Source organism: Protopterus annectens, chromosome 1.part2 (assembly GCF_019279795.1).
Source record: "Protopterus annectens isolate FY-2018-M chromosome 1.part2, PAN1.0, whole genome shotgun sequence".
NCBI classification, from domain to species: domain Eukaryota; kingdom Metazoa; phylum Chordata; order Ceratodontiformes; family Protopteridae; genus Protopterus; species Protopterus annectens.
The window spans coordinates 804,974,196-804,990,605 of record NC_056727.1 but is presented as its reverse complement, the minus strand read 5'-3'; positions in this window follow the sequence as shown (position 1 = coordinate 804,990,605).

Here is a 16,410-nt window from a genome sequence, read left to right as displayed (position 1 = left end):
ACATGAGTAGAGAACCAGTCAAGGGTGGAAGTAGATAGATTGAGATTTGCAAGTTTAGACAACAGTAGGGGATGGGAGACATTATCAAAGCCTTTGGAAAGGTTAAGGAAGAGACGGTATATGAGTTTGTTATTATCTAGGGCCTCAGCAATGCTGTGTGTAAAGGATAAGAGGGCAGCAATCGTACTGTGATTGGGATGGAAACCATGTTGAGTTGGAGTGAGGAGGTTATACTGTAGGAGGTAGTTGAGCAGTTGTGTGTGAATGCATTTTTCGAGAATCATAGAGAGGTGGGATAGGATAGGTCTGGTTCGGTAGTTGGAAGGGTCAGTCGAGTTACCACCTTTGTGCAGGGGAATAGTGAAAAAGGATTTCCAACGGGTAGGGACAGTGGATTCCTGAATAGATCTATTGACTAGTACAGATACTGGATAGGCAATGGAGTCTGCAGCAAGTTTTAGAAAGGCAGGAGGTAGACTGTCAGTGGAGGAAGAACAGGGTTTAAGCTTTTGGAGAAGAGATCTGATGTAGGAAGTAGGAACAGGATGTAATGGGAATAGATGATTGTTGGATGGATTGGGGCATGTGAGCAGAGAGGTAGTGTTACTGTTTGAAGGTATGAGTGTCTGAATGGTGTCAGTAAAGTGTTTATTGAGGAGAGTTGCAGTTTCCAGAGGGGAAGTGTTAGGGTAAGGACAGAGGTTTGAGGGGCAGCCTGGAGAAAAAATTCTATTCATAGTAGATCAAAACTTCCAAGGGTTAGTTTTGCTATTGAGTTAGGCAGAGTTATAGAAGGACTTTTTGTCATTATTGGTTTGCCATTTAGTAAGATTTATAAGGTGTCTATAATTATGGAACAGAGTTAATTATTTTGTTTTGATCCAGGCTTTCCAAGCTTTATCTCATTTGAGCATAAGGGGCTTAGTTTCGTTGGAAAGCCAGGTAGCATAATTGGATTTTATTCTGATCTTCCTAGAGGTAGCAAGGGAATTTAGGGTATTTAGGAAGATGGTATTAGACTTAATGACTGCATCATTGAGCGGGATTTGTTTAAGGAAGGACCAGTCAGTCGTAGATAGAATAGAGTTGGATTGGACTATATTAAAGTTTGAGAGTTTACGGCATTCTCTATAAAAATGGGGTTTGGGAGGTTGGGTGGTGTATCTAAAGACAGAGGTGTGGAGGTAGTCGCTGAGTTGGTCTGGTAGGGTAGTGGGGTTGTGGTAATGGTAAGGGGAGTTGGTGAGTATCCAGTCGATTATAGATCTGGAAGTTGAGTTTTTATGGAGGCAGGTGGGGGAAGATATCAATTGGTGAAAACCATGCAGGTTGATGCTGAGTTGTGGAGAGTCAGTTTTAAGTTTGGACCAATCTAGGTTAACATCTCCTAAGATGAGGGTTTCATATGATATGTTGAGGAAAAACCATGATAGGATATTCTCTAAGGTGGACAAGTTGTTCCCAGGAGGGATATAGGTGGAAGCAACAGCTAGATTTTTGTGGGGGTTAAGGTGATAGTTTAGGATGATGAGTTCAGCTGGGTGTATGTCTGGGATGGGTGTGGGGAAGGGTAAGAGGCTGAGACTATTAGAGTGGAGGATGGAAATGCCACCTCCTTTTTTAGGGAATCTATCAGAGAGACAGATATTATAGCCTGGTGGGAGAATTTCGTTATTAGTGATATGTGGCTTAAGCCAAGTTTCTGATAAGGAAAGGATGTGAGGGGTCGTATGGGCTATCCAGGCATGGAACTCAGTGATTTTGTTGGTTAGACTTTGAATATTTAGGGAGTATATAGATAGGTGCTTGGACATGGATGAGTTTAGTGTAGAGCCCAGGGATGGTTAAATATGTTAAGAGAAGTAGGGGGCAGAAGATAAGGGGGATATTTGGCTGAGGGCAGAGGAAGAGGGGCCAGGGTTGGGATAGATGTAACCAGATAAGAGCAAGTTTTTAGTGGGGGGAGTGAGTATAGTAAGATATAAATGTAGCTTGAGTAATGTGGGTTTAGATTTGTAGGTAGGAGGGAGGATTTGCAATCTAGACAGCTTGTGAAGACATGAGGTGGAGAGATTGAATAGGGCTGGAGAGATTTTAAAGAAGGAAGGTGTTGAAAGAGTATCAAAGGAATGGGAGTTAGGAGAACATAACGGTGGATAAGGTAGGCGTGAGTGATAAGTAGATAGAGCAGAGGGAAGAAGGAGGAGTGAGATGGTAATAAGATGGAGCATATTTGAAGGTAGCAATGGGAGTTGTGGACTGGGTGTGATAGTTATTGGAAGGAAATTATGTATGCAAAGTTTGGCAGGAAGTTGTTTGTTAGTGGATCATGGGGTAGGAAGAGATGGGAGTGGATGGTATAAAGGAAACTGTAATGGGGTGGGTGAGAATGGGGGTGGGGTAGGGGAGCGAAGTGAGCTCGAGCGTAGCAATGATGAATGGAGTGGGGCTACACCGGGCCACAAGCTACAGTGAGTAGGAAAAAAAATACTAAGTAGAACAATTAATATGAAAGAAGTAAAGTGGAGCTGAGAAGCTGAGAAAGGTAGGTAATATCAAAGGAGTTCTGCCCACACAGTAAAGCTTTTGATAAACAGGAAAGTGTGGAGACAGTAAAGGTAAAGCAGAGAAACTCTAGAGTACAGCAGAGTAAGAAAGAAGAAAAGAGGAAAAGGAGAAAGAAAGAAAGTAGGAGGTTAAAAGGGGTCGAAGACTATGGAGACTTCGACAGGGAGTCATGTAAGTAGTTACACTGTAGTCCAAGGAAGAGAGGAAAATAGAGGGGGGTTAATGCCAGAAGAAGTACGTTGAGTGATATATCAGGAGCCAGATGTGGGAGGGTGGACTGTGGGAGTCTGTTGAGGAGGGTGGTAAATAGACAGAAAGTTGAGCTAGCAGGATCAAGAGAAAACAAAAATTAAAAACAAGTTATGGTGAGAAAGTTGAAAGGGAGGAGAAAGGGTAGAAAGCAATGGCTGGCGTCCCTAACACTGCACACTTATCCAACCAAGAGGGGTCTATTACAGAGTAAAAATTATCTCTAGTTCACTGCTAGGTTACAGGTGACCAAAATAATGTAAACCATGTTTATCAGATTTTGCTGTTTGTATGTAAAAAGGAATACCAAAACAGACATGTGACTCTGCAGGAATTATATCACAGATGATTAGCCTCTCAGGGCAGATTTATAACACCAGGACAAGAGCTTTAAGGACTGTCAAACAGATTTGAGGGTCACATCTAAAACACAGTACTACAGGGGTGACATAAGAAAAAAGAAAACAACTAGGCAAAAAACAATCAGGAGTTATATAAGAGAAAACTTAGGCACAACCACTGTTAAGTACAGCTATGAAAGGTGCAGTGAAAAGAAAACATGCACTTCCTTGTCTAACATGGAATACCACATTGAGTTTGTAGGGTTATTTTCTGGTCATGGGAAGAATAGCTAGACACTCATTAACACTAGAAAGGGCAGTCTGGAAAGGGAAAAAAGCAAGTATAGCATTTTTCTGATAAGACAAGGAGAAGATACTCGGAGTTTTTATTGGGTAAAATGCCAAGATAATATGGGAGTATAGTGTTTTGATGACTAAAAAGCAAAAAAAAAAAAAAAAACACTTATCCTGGGGCTTAAAAGATGAAAAATAGCAATACAGCATTTTTCAAAAATGTCTACATGAGAAGAACGCTTAATTTTGGGTTAATAAAGCTGAAAAGGCAGTAGAGTGTTTTTCAGACAGTGTAAAAGAGTAAAACACTAGTTTTGGAGATTAAAAAGCCGAATTATGACCATACAGCATTTTGCTGGATTTACCAAAGAAAGACGATTAACAAGGAGATAAAAAGCCAAAATACATCAGAACAGCTAGAGGTCTAAAAAAGCCAGAGATTAACAAGAATGGCTCAGCAAATGCTAATTATTCAGTGTAGTATACTGTATAACACGTGCAAGATGCTTTAAAGCTACTCCCCACAGTAATTACTTCGCTTCATTGAGAAAGGGGAAACAGAGAAAAGGCACATGAAGTACACAGACACTAAGGGTGCATATTTCCTTTCACAATGCATTAGAGTCAAAAACAAAAGGGTAACAAACTTAGTATCGAGTCTAGATGTAGGACACACAATTCTTTAGATATGCAAATAACAGTAGATACTAATTAAGGCACAACACTATATGACAACAAAGGAAAACACCAGCTTTCAAACAGTACAAAAATAGCATTAGCAACAAGCACATAGGGTAGCAATCTGTACTAGGAGAAAATGTACAAAAACTATTTACTATAGAATTAGTTCATCCAACTGAAAATAAAATGCTAATGGTATTACCTGGACCAGATCAGGGAGGGTGAGAGACACTCAGCCAAGTGTGTAGCACTAGGTAGAAAAGTCAGGAAAAAAGATGACACACAGCACAGAGGGGTAGCTATAATCCCTTGGGACTGTAAATTAGGACACAAGGGAGGGGTGAAAAAGATGCAGGGGGTGCGTAGTTACCCTACACCGGGCCACAAGCTACAGTGAGTAGGAAAAAAAATAATCAGTAGACCGATCAATATGAAAGAAGTAAAGAGGAGCTGAGAAAGGCAGGTGATGTCAAAGGAGTTCTGCCCACACAGTTTGCTTACTGGGAATGCGGACTAGTCTATTGACTCTTTTCGGCCACACACACAGGGCAATTACAAATAGTACATAAATAATAGAACACTTATATAGATTTTGAAGAAAGATACATGAAGTTGTGAAGAAAAGATACAAAAGGAAGCTCAAATTTCAAAGTTAATCAAGGCATAAGAATAATATGCATAGTGATCTAGCATAACAGTGGGATAAGTGATTAAACCGAAAAAGTTTATAACAATGAGTCATAAATGAATGATACAGGATTTTATTGTAGGTCAGCTACAAAGATTTGAAATAAATAGGTGACGATATTATATGGCCATCCATTGTCATTGAAACAATTACATTTGTATTTTTCATGAAGGTTTCTTTTTAGCAGCTTATTGAAATGAGGCAGACTTTCATCCAGTCTTAGTTCTTCAGGGTGATTGTTCTAGACTGAAGAGGCAGAGCTTAGAAACTGAGTTTTACTCCAAAGTTAATTGATAGGATGGTGTTTGCTTTCTGTAACAGTGAATGCTCATACGAGTGAATGATTTTTGTGGTGTTAATAAAAGAGTGAATGCTCAGAAAAGCAAATGCTCTATTTGCATGTAAAGAAGACCTTCATAGCTCCTAAGAGAATATTTAGTGAAGTGGATTTGGAGCTTATGTTGATGTGGAGTTCTGTTTTATGTTTTCTGAAGTAGAGAGCTTTGAGTGGGCCTGTGAGCAAAGATGGGCAGACCATATTCTAATATAGGAACAGTGGATCTTCAAGAATCTGGATTAAGATTATAAAATTAGTTTTACTACTTTAAGTTGCTGGAAAACATTTTGCCATTGTAGCTCTGTGTGATTTTAAAGGGAGAGAGTTTGGTTGATGAGTATGCCTCTATCCTTCTATCTGTCTATCTAGCTATCTCTCTATCTATCCATCCATCTTTCTATGTATTTAATTTTATAGAACATTCAATCAGCCATGAATCTGAGCTTTACATTTGTTTGAATACCTGACTTGTTCAATTTTCTGCAGAAATGCCTTTTATTTATTTTGGCATATTGCCCTTCCAAGGCAGTTGGCCACACCCCTGCACCACCACTAAATCTGTCCCCTTACTTATCTTTAACTGTAACCCTAACTTGCAAACACTCCCACACACTCCCTGCAATAATCTGTCCCCTTACCTTACCCTTACTCTAACAATCTAACACTCACAACCCAAACCCACACAGATCCCTACAAACCCATTTTCCAACATTCAACATTCGTAACTCTGATCCACACAAACACACTTTCAAACAGTAATACACTCAAATTTACTGCCATGCTCCATTCTGTATAGGTGTGTGTATGTGTGTCTGTATGTGTTTTATATATATATATATATGTGTCCCCTTCACATGGCCGACTTTTCAGAAAGTCAACTTTCATATGGCCGAAACCATATCATTGACTTTTGAAAAGCCGACCATGGTCCTCTTCTGTACTGTAGTGCAATCTCGGAGTTGGTATATTTAAGTTACGGGGGGGGTGGGGGGCAGAGCCCCCACGAGGGGTGCCGGGGGGCTTGCCCCACTGCTAACAGTTGAAAGGTAAGTGTTTGGTGTGTATGTGTTTATTTTACATGGTCGGCTTTTTGAAAATCGATCATATGGTCTCGGCCATACTTAAGTCGACTTTCTGGAAAGTCGACCATGTGAACGGAACCCATATATATATATATATATATATATATATATATATATAAAAATATATATGTGTGTGTGTGTGTGTGTGTGTGTGTGTGTGTGTATGTATGTATATATGTATATATATATATATATATATATATATATATGCATTATGTAACTAAACGCTCTGAAGAGTAAAGACTTCTTGTGGTGTTAAATAAGAGCGATGTCTCAGAAAAGCAAAAGCTTTATTGGTATGCTTTTTAGCCAGCTGTCTGTTTTCTGTGGGTGATTGTGTTGCAGCAGGTCAAGGAATTAGCCTTTAGCCCACTGTTGAGTGATCTTGAAGTTGGTATATATAATTATCTGGGGGGGTTCGGGGTACAGGCGGGCTTGCCTCTTGCAAGACATATGGTTTTAATTTTTGAAATTTTCTATCATTTCAGATTCAATCTAGATCATTGTTTTTGTGTTTGCTATATTTATTTATTTTTTAATTGATATAATTATATATATATATATATATATATATATATATATATATATATATATATATACATATATATATATATATGGTTTCACTTCATATACACGAATTGCTGAAATATGGAATTTCAGCAATTCTTGTCCATGAAGCCAAAACCTGAAATAACGAAAGTGCATAATCGCGAATAGGACTATGTCGAATTCACGCTTATGCATTTACGTTATCCTACGGATGTGTTCAGCTAGGTTGGTGTCTGCAGTTTAAGGTGAGTGCGTGACATGTGCGTGAGTGTTTTTGTGACATGTACGAGTAAGTTAGGGTAGGGAGGTGGACGTATGAGTGTGTGTGTTGGCTGTGGTTTTTTTTTTTTTTTTTTTTTTTTTTTACTGTTTGTGCAATCTTGGAGTTAGTATATATAAGTAGTGGGTGCAGGGGGGCTTGCCCCCTGCATTTGTGCAGTGTAGGTGTGTGTCTGTATGTTGTGTTGTATGTCATTGTTTTATGGTGTGGGTGTTATGGTTTGTGCATTGTGTGCTGTATGCTGTGTGTTCGATGTTGTGGTTTTGTGAATGTGAGGTGTTGGTGTTCTGATAGTTTCTGCTTTATACTGTCTAAATGCTGACATTTGATATTTCAGCATTTCAGCAATATGAAGTGAAACCATATATATATATATATATTTAAACAGCTTAGACTATCTAACCAGACAGCATGTATTTTGAGGAGAGATGAAAGAAACCATGAATCAACCAGCATGTATCTGAGAGGAAATGAGTGTGGCTTCACTATTCCTTGTCAGATGTAAAGAGGGTGAGATTCTAACACACCAAGTTCAGTTTTCGAGGGCTAAACTTAATGATTGTTGTCCATCATAAGAAATCACTGCCACAGTGCTTTTTATGTGCATGCCTAAAATAATTTCTGTCGTGTTTGATTTTCCTTTTTCTCAATAGTTGAGCGAATGTGGAGTTAAGTAAGTGGAGGCTTGTTACAAAATAGAAAACACTTGTTTTTAAGTTTTCATAGAGCTGAAGCTTTGAAATATATTTTCATGTGCTTGAAGATGAAAGAAATAAACTCTCAATGAAAGGCAGTGGAACCTACCAGAGTACATTGAAACTCATACAGGCAAGGCGAGAACATAGAAACACCACATAAACATTGACCTGAATTCAGAACTGAAATCCAGCTACTCAAATTATTAGACAAAGCTATACTGAGTAGCAGCTGCTAGTTCTTTCCCAGGGTGAGCCTAGGACAATGTAGTTTGTTATAATAGTTAGGGAGAATCAGACCATACCTCTCAACCTGCAGACATTGAAAATAGTAACAAAGGTCCTTGAAAGGTAAGATCATCCATCTAAGTAGCATAAAAACTGAATACCAAATAGCATATAACTTCTCATTTTCAACAAGAATGTGAGATAATACTCAGGAACATGTTTAAAAAACAGACTGTGACAAAAATGATGGAATAAATATAAGCACACTTTAAAAGAAATAGTATACAGTCTATAAACTTCAGTTAACTACATTCCAAAATTCTCCTACACAAGATCATTTATTTCTGCTTCAGAAAAGGGGAGATGCTTATAAGATGTGTGTCCTATTTCTTTAAATTATTGTTGCCATTAATATGTTGGCTATGTAGTGTGATTTTCTGTGTACTAGACAGCTTCAAAAATCACATATCATGATGGGTGATCCAGGAAACTATGTGAAAGATAAAGCCTGAAAATAGGGACATGGCCCCTAAAATAGGGACATCCTGTGCAGGAGTAAATTAGGCATGAAAATAGGAACATTCCTCCAAAATAGGGACAGTTGTGATGTCGGAAGCAGGCTTATCCAGTCCCAGGATAATTTGTGTGCTTTTGAGTTTATCAGTTATTGCAAACCATTACGTATCTATCTTGGGTATATATTGTTTAAAGAACAGAAGATTCCTCTCACTGCTTTTGCTATAACAGTGATATGAAAACTGCATTTCTTGTTCTTGACATCTGAATGACACAAGTTGGTTAACATTTTTGCACTGAAAATTACATCTTGCTGTATTGCTTTCCATTAAATACATGCAATTACCCAGTGGGGTATTTCTACGGTACTTACTGTGTTTGTACTATATGATCAAAAAAACTGCATTTTATCCTTTATTTAATTGTTTATTATAGCCATACTAGAATTGTAAAGCATATGTTATTACACCACTGCAGCTGTCTGATGTTTCTAGCATCTGGTAATTGTTGCAATATGCTACACGGGGTGCTGAGCCCCAAAGCATCATATGTGGTGTAAGATGGTGAAACTCAACTCCTACCTTAAAATAGTATCTATTCCAGTCCTGCCATTGTAGCTAAAACAGTTAGGAACAAATTATCTCATTTTTTCAGTAGTAGGATGGACCTTTCGTCGTATCCGCCATTTTTATATAAACTGCTGAAGTACCCAAAGGGTAAACACTAGCATCTTGTATTGTTTACCACTTGAGGTTGATACAGGCAGAAAGCAAAAAGCATCAATGATGATTATTTCACACAACACCTCACTGATAAATCTGTTTTTTTAGATTGGGGGTTGGGAGTGGGGGTGAGGAGTAAAGATTTATATACCAACACTCTTTGCCAATCAGCAGAAGCCAAATATTTTATTAAAAGACTATTTTTGATAGCATAGATAAATAAAAACTGCAGCTGACAAGATGTATTCTTACACTTTTAACATGATGTGGATTATTTATTTCGTCAGCTCCTATTTCATATCTTACAGTTTCAGCAATGCTTCATTGGGTAATGTTCAGCATGCATCTAATGATGCCCTTGAAACTTCTGAGAATAAATTAGGGATGTGCATGGCTAAGTTGTACAACTGAAATCAGAAACTAATACTAAAGACATCCAAATGACAGCCTCAGATCCTTCAGAATCAGATTGGCTTCTGTGATTTAATGCTTAGAAAAAATTGCCAAAGATACAGCTAAACAGATAGAAAATTCACTCTCCAGAATAATAGTAAGGTTACATATTTAAAGACTGAGTTATAGATATGAAATAGAAAGATGTCAACTAAGGATTTATTTGTAGTACATGTGCCAGTCACCACTAGCTTATAACATGTTTTAAAGTGCAAGAAATGTTCATTTTGTTTTACAGCATACCAAGCATTCCAAATTTAACTCAAATGAACACAGATATGCATTCATTGCCTTCAATTGATGTTGCAGTCATTGTTACTGTATTTACGGAGATGAAACTGAGACTGAGCCATAGCCTGATCCATGATGAATCATAGGAAATAAGATACTGATACTATATTCTAAGAGAGTTCTCAGAAGAGCAAGACTTCTGTCTGAGGTTTCATGTGCTGAGGTATTATGATTCCTAAACCTGCCACAAGGTGGCACTGTTTCACTTTTTATTCGCACTCATGCGAGTGAAGGAGATTGCTGTATTGAACATCCCTGCTAATGGAAATAACAGACATTTATTTTCTTTTGTTGTATGTTATCTCTTGCACTACATCTGAAGCTAGTGCATCGCCACTGGTATGTGGTGGCTCTTGGGGACTGTGGTGGGAAATGTCATTTTTACAACCTGCACTTCAGTGTTGCACAGTATGCAATTCTAAAATGAGCATAGTTCTTTAAAGGAAACGATTTACGAACTGATCTGGAATAGTTTTGCCATGCCTCAAATAAAACCCTTCAGTCAAAGATTATTTCTACTGGTAAGAGAATGATAGCATCTGAAGTGATAGAAATGGATGAAAATCCTTCTTCCAAGTGTGATTTGTCAGTTTTGACAGCACGTCAAAGTCAGTTTCTTCATTGTGCAGCACCACTGCAACAGCTTTTCTGTAGACATTTAGGCTGAGGTCATTGCTGCCAAGTGCACACAAGCTCTCCATGAAATCATGCTGACACATCTTCTGTCTTAGAGATTCTGTAGAAAGGCTCTTGATTGCAAATTCCTTCTAACATCGTGATTTCAATCCACAAATAAAGAGAATAACTTATGAGAGCAATAGAGTCTAAAAAAGAAAAGATTAAACAGTAATATAAATGTAAGCATTCAGCAGCGTGATGTTGAGGTGACTAAGAGCAGGCGCAAATGATATAAGTCATGTATTCAGCAGGATAAACATATATGTGCGTGTGTGTGTGTGTGTGTGTGTGTGTGTGTGTGTGTGTATGCATATATATATATATATATATATATATATATATATATATATATAGAGAGAGAGAGAGAGAGAGAGAGAGAGAGAGAGAGAGAGAGAGAGAGAAAGACTGCTATAGATACCCATTTGTAAAAAAACAGTTACTGTTAAAGAGATACACACATGCATGTATGCACGCACACACACACACACACACACACACACACACACACACACACACACACACACACACACACACACACACACATATAGATAGATAGACAAATGAAATATATACACACACACATGCATATACCTACAGGTATGCAGTCAAATATACAGAAACGCAAACACGCACACACCCACACATAGACACATAGACAAACATACTCACACACACATATACATACTAACCAATAGACATGCAGACAAACAGACACACACACTCACAGACATGTACATACAAGGAAATTCTGGCATTAATGCTTAATAATGGGAACTGATGGTAACATACCGAGTAAGCATCATTGCTAAACTGATGTGCATGCAGCTACCTGTACAGATGTACACAGTTTAGTAGCTAGATATCTAAAAATAGGAAAAAGAAAGATTACTTCATGTTTGCAGCAATATCTGAGATACCGGAGTAATAATACAAGAAAAAAAGGGCAGAGTCCCATAACTAATTACCTACAAAATATAAAAAAAGACACACTGCTTCATATTCACATCAATATCTGAGATAATGCCATGAGAATGCATTTAACTAATTTAAAATAATATGTGTACAATAATGCATCATGTGTGGAATCCCAGCCCAAACTTCAGGAGAACACAACAGTATTATTACAAAACTGATAAACCACCAGTTAAATGGAGATTATACTGTGCATGCTCTTTAAACCCATTCTGCAGAAGAACACAGCAATATACACAAAAAATGATAAATCAGCTAAAAGAAGCTTATGTCATGCATTTAATTAACTTAATTGGTCTCATTACAGCATTTAGCTTTTGAAATGGTTCTTGTTCTAGTGACTATAGCACATGCCCCTATACTTCCACCAGGAAAGAAAATCCGTAAAGAAATCACTCCAACTCTGATGAAAGTATTATGGTACCCCAAAAGAAATAGAGTGGCATATTCTCATCATATTAGAAAATGGGAACAAGAGGGGTTAAAATTCCCAGAGACTGAAACTTATATAAAGGCATCTATAATTAAAATAGTAATGAATTGGATAAATCCTAGATACTCTTCCAATTGGAAACAGTTACACTCCATTATACTAATGAATGAAAATGATTTATCAAAAAATGCTTTGGTAACTGAAAAGATAAGATATGGCACTATTTAAGTTTAAATGTACAGTATAGTACAACAATATTAACTAAACTAACACTTATAAACAAATTTCTGATGTGTTTAGAAAATTCATTAACACAAATTTAGATAGAAAAATGGCATAGATTTTTAATACCATTTACTATTACAAGGGATTTCCCTGATAAAACACAGAGAGAGGTTTTTGGTTTATGGCAAAATACTGACCTATTTTGTTGGTTGCAAGGTATTGAAAACCAACAAGCTTTGAACATACAGAGTACATTGTCAACCTATGGCCTATCCCCTAATGACTGGTTGGTTCTTCAGAGGATAGACTAGACAACACTCCTGATAAAGTCCAATCCTCATTTTGGACATATTCACCTTAACTGTAAAATATGGAAACTGCCCTCAGGCTACAAAAGTGGAGATTATGTTAGACTGCTGTTACATGCAAGGACACAACATTATGACTCCACCTCGCGCAATGCACTCTGCAGAACATGCTCATATGTTTTCTCCAAGGGTATACTGGCAAATTATATTTACTATTCAATATCAAGTCAAGAACAAAGGATTGATCTACTGTTTTAAACCCAGGATGGAAGCTTCCCACATCTGAACCTTTGCTTCTGTAACTGGTGAATCTGGTGCTTTTCTGGACTATTAATTCCTATCCTTCATATCCGATGACCTCCACTGCTAGTACTGCATTAAAGGTCTATTTCTTTAACAAGATTAGTTGTTAAGCATGTATAATATTAGGTAGTGCACAGGTAAGAGTTGAGTTCCATCAGTCTGCCTACACATAAAGCCATACATTAGACTCAAGTACTTTTTATGCTTTTTGTGTCAGAAAGCACAGCGTTTATGGTATAAATGCAGCTATTTTCCTTTTATGTTGTCCAATGAAGTACAGTGAGTACTGATGAAAAAATTTGGACTACAGTAAATACTGCTAATATCTAAAGTGCTTAGATGATAGCAGAGTGGCGCTATACAAGGTGCTTTGTACTCTTCTTTTCCATTCTCTCTTTGCAGAATACATATTTCTAATGATCTAGTTATACTAGTGCACATCTGTGCTTCTCTCCCTCTTATCTTATAACTGTATATAAACACACACATACACGCACAAACATGTACACACACACACACACACACACACACACACACACACACACACACACACACACACACACACACAAACATATGCACACACACACACATGCACACACACACACATACACACACACACACACACACACACACACATACAAACACACACATACATACATGCACACACACACACACACACACACACACACACACACACACACACACACACACACACACACACACACACACACACACACACACTCACACACACACACACACACACACACACACACACACACACACACACACACACACACACACACACACACACACACACACACACACACACATACATACACACACACACACACACACACACACATACACACACACACACACACACACACACACACACACACACACACACACACACACACACACACACACACACACACACACACACATACACACACACACACACACACACACACACACACACACACACACACACACACACACACACACACACACACACACACACACACACACACACACACACACAGCAGTATTTTACCAAACATACATTTGTCTGACAAATGCAGGGGTGTGATTTAATGTTGATGGTACAGATGGACAAACGGTGGATATGTTGATGGTATGCAGTGTGGATACAGGTAATTGGGGTTGGGGGTGTGAGAGCATATGTGTGTGTGTGTATGTGTGTGTGTGTGTGCGTGTGTGTGCGTGTGTGTGTGTGTGTGTGTGTGTGTGTGTGTGTGTGTGTGTGTGTGTGAGTGTGTGTGTGTGGGTATGTGTGTGTATGTGTATCTGCAAGTTAGGTTTAGGGTCAAGGATAAGTGAATGATGCGTGTTGGGTGCTTGTGTGAGAGTTTCTGTATTTTAGGGTAAGGTTAGGTTAGGGGATTGATGTAATGTGTGTGTTTGATAATATTTGCATGTTAAATCTGTCTTATTTAGTGCCAGTGTTATGGGAAGGTTTTAATGACATTAAGGTATAGGGTTAGGGTTGCGAGAAGGGGATGTGTTAGGGTTAGGGTTAGCACCCATTACCTAGGTGGTGCAGTGGGGCTGAACAAAATTCATGATTAAGGGAAGGCATTTAGTCTTGCTCTTCAGTTTTGTTTTTCCTTGAATCCTTTCAACACTCCTTAACTGACCAAGACAACACTGTAATAACTAAGGTGGAAATAACTGCATTAAGCTGGGGGTCTGGAGCAAGACCCCTTGAAACCATAGGTGGTTCTAGATGCCCTGAGGTGCATTTTACAGTATTGTTTTACCAACTTTTGCATCCAGTGATGACCTGAATTCCATCTTTTCTTTAATTCTATATTTTCATGACACTTTTTGACACACCCTCACTGACCAAGACTCATTATAATAACTAAATTAAGCCAGATGTTTAGGGAGTCAATTGGTACCAGACACCGTGTGGTTATAGATGCTCTGAGATGCATTTTAAAGCTTTTTTCCAACTGTTTGATTTATTGATGGCCTGAGCAATGATCATACATAAAGAAAAGAAAATCAATTGTACTTTTTATTTCAAGGAAGAAATCAGTTGTAGCCAAGACTTAATGCTCAAAGTGTTCAATAGAGTGCTCCATAAACACAGAAGTCAAATACTTGTGATGATACATAAACCATATCTGGAAATACTACCTGCTTCCCAACACCACCTTACTAAAGGTAATCACTTTCTGTGCATCTCTAAATGGTGTTAAATTGGGATAAAAATTAAGGGACAGATGACTGTAATTATATATTTCAAGTCACTGCTGTCATACATATTTACAGCATGGCTCCTCATCCCTACCCATAAAAGACAGCCACCTTCTTCTATACCCCTGTGATGTCAGACTTGGGCAAAACTAAAAGAAAAAAAACAGAACATGTTTGCTGTTAGACATATATGAAAAGAAAGGTTTTTTACCTCCCCAAAGATAGCCACCTGTATATGCATCTGGCATTTGATTGTGAGGAAAATGAAAAATTACAATAATGTTTTCAACGTATTTTTGGCAGTACTCTAATACCTTAAAAGCTTAGTGGCTCTCTATGCATCCTTCTGATGTTTTTTGAGGAAAATTAAAATAATGACCACACAATCCTGTAGCCCAACACATGACAGTGAACTCTGAGGTTTGGGGGGAAAGTTAAAGAAATAATGGCATCACCCCCAGCTCACCACACAAGCTAGAACGACCTTCTGTGTACACCTCTGAGCAGAGCTCATTTAGACTAAATGGAGCTCAGGACAGAGGCCACTACTACTGGCAAAATCTACTTAATACAGCCTTGGTGTGTAAGGCCACCAGCCCTCCAAATACTCTGCAGGTCTGGGTATTCTGTGATGTATTTTACCCTCTCCTTTTTTGAGAAATGACTTTCAACTGAGCAAGTGACAAAAGGGTTAGGTACTTTCATCCAGACAACATCCACAAAGCAGTTATAGTCAGATCTATGCACAATTCAGATGTCAGATACTCATAAAAGAGGATGGCTATATAATGCATTTCACCTTTGTTTTAAATAGACACACAAATCAACCTAGTCCTGCAAAGTCAGAATAATAAAGCAAACGGCAGACAGAGAGTCATTTTCCTCCGCAGACATCCCCAGCAATTACATCGACTCTGCGAATATCAGGCATCAAGTTAAGTAGTCCATCGTAATTCTCTAATCCGAATAAGCCAGAAGTCAATCAGAACTGCACAAATGGCAAGAGCCTCATTTACTTTCATCCAGCCAACACAAACCCCAAAGCCCTCAATCTCTTACCTCTGGAATCGGGGACACCTCCAAAAATAATCAGTGACATTTTTTATAATATTGGTACTCTTAAGATGAAGAACTGACAAAATAAGAAAATGTGAAATTACATGAATTTTCTGAGGAAAAAGAAATCACACTCTAATTATTGTCATTAATTAATAAGTGTAATCTGGCATCTTTCTCCCAAAAATGACCGGTTTTACTAGATTAGGTTTTACTACTTGTGAGGGAGAGAGCAAAA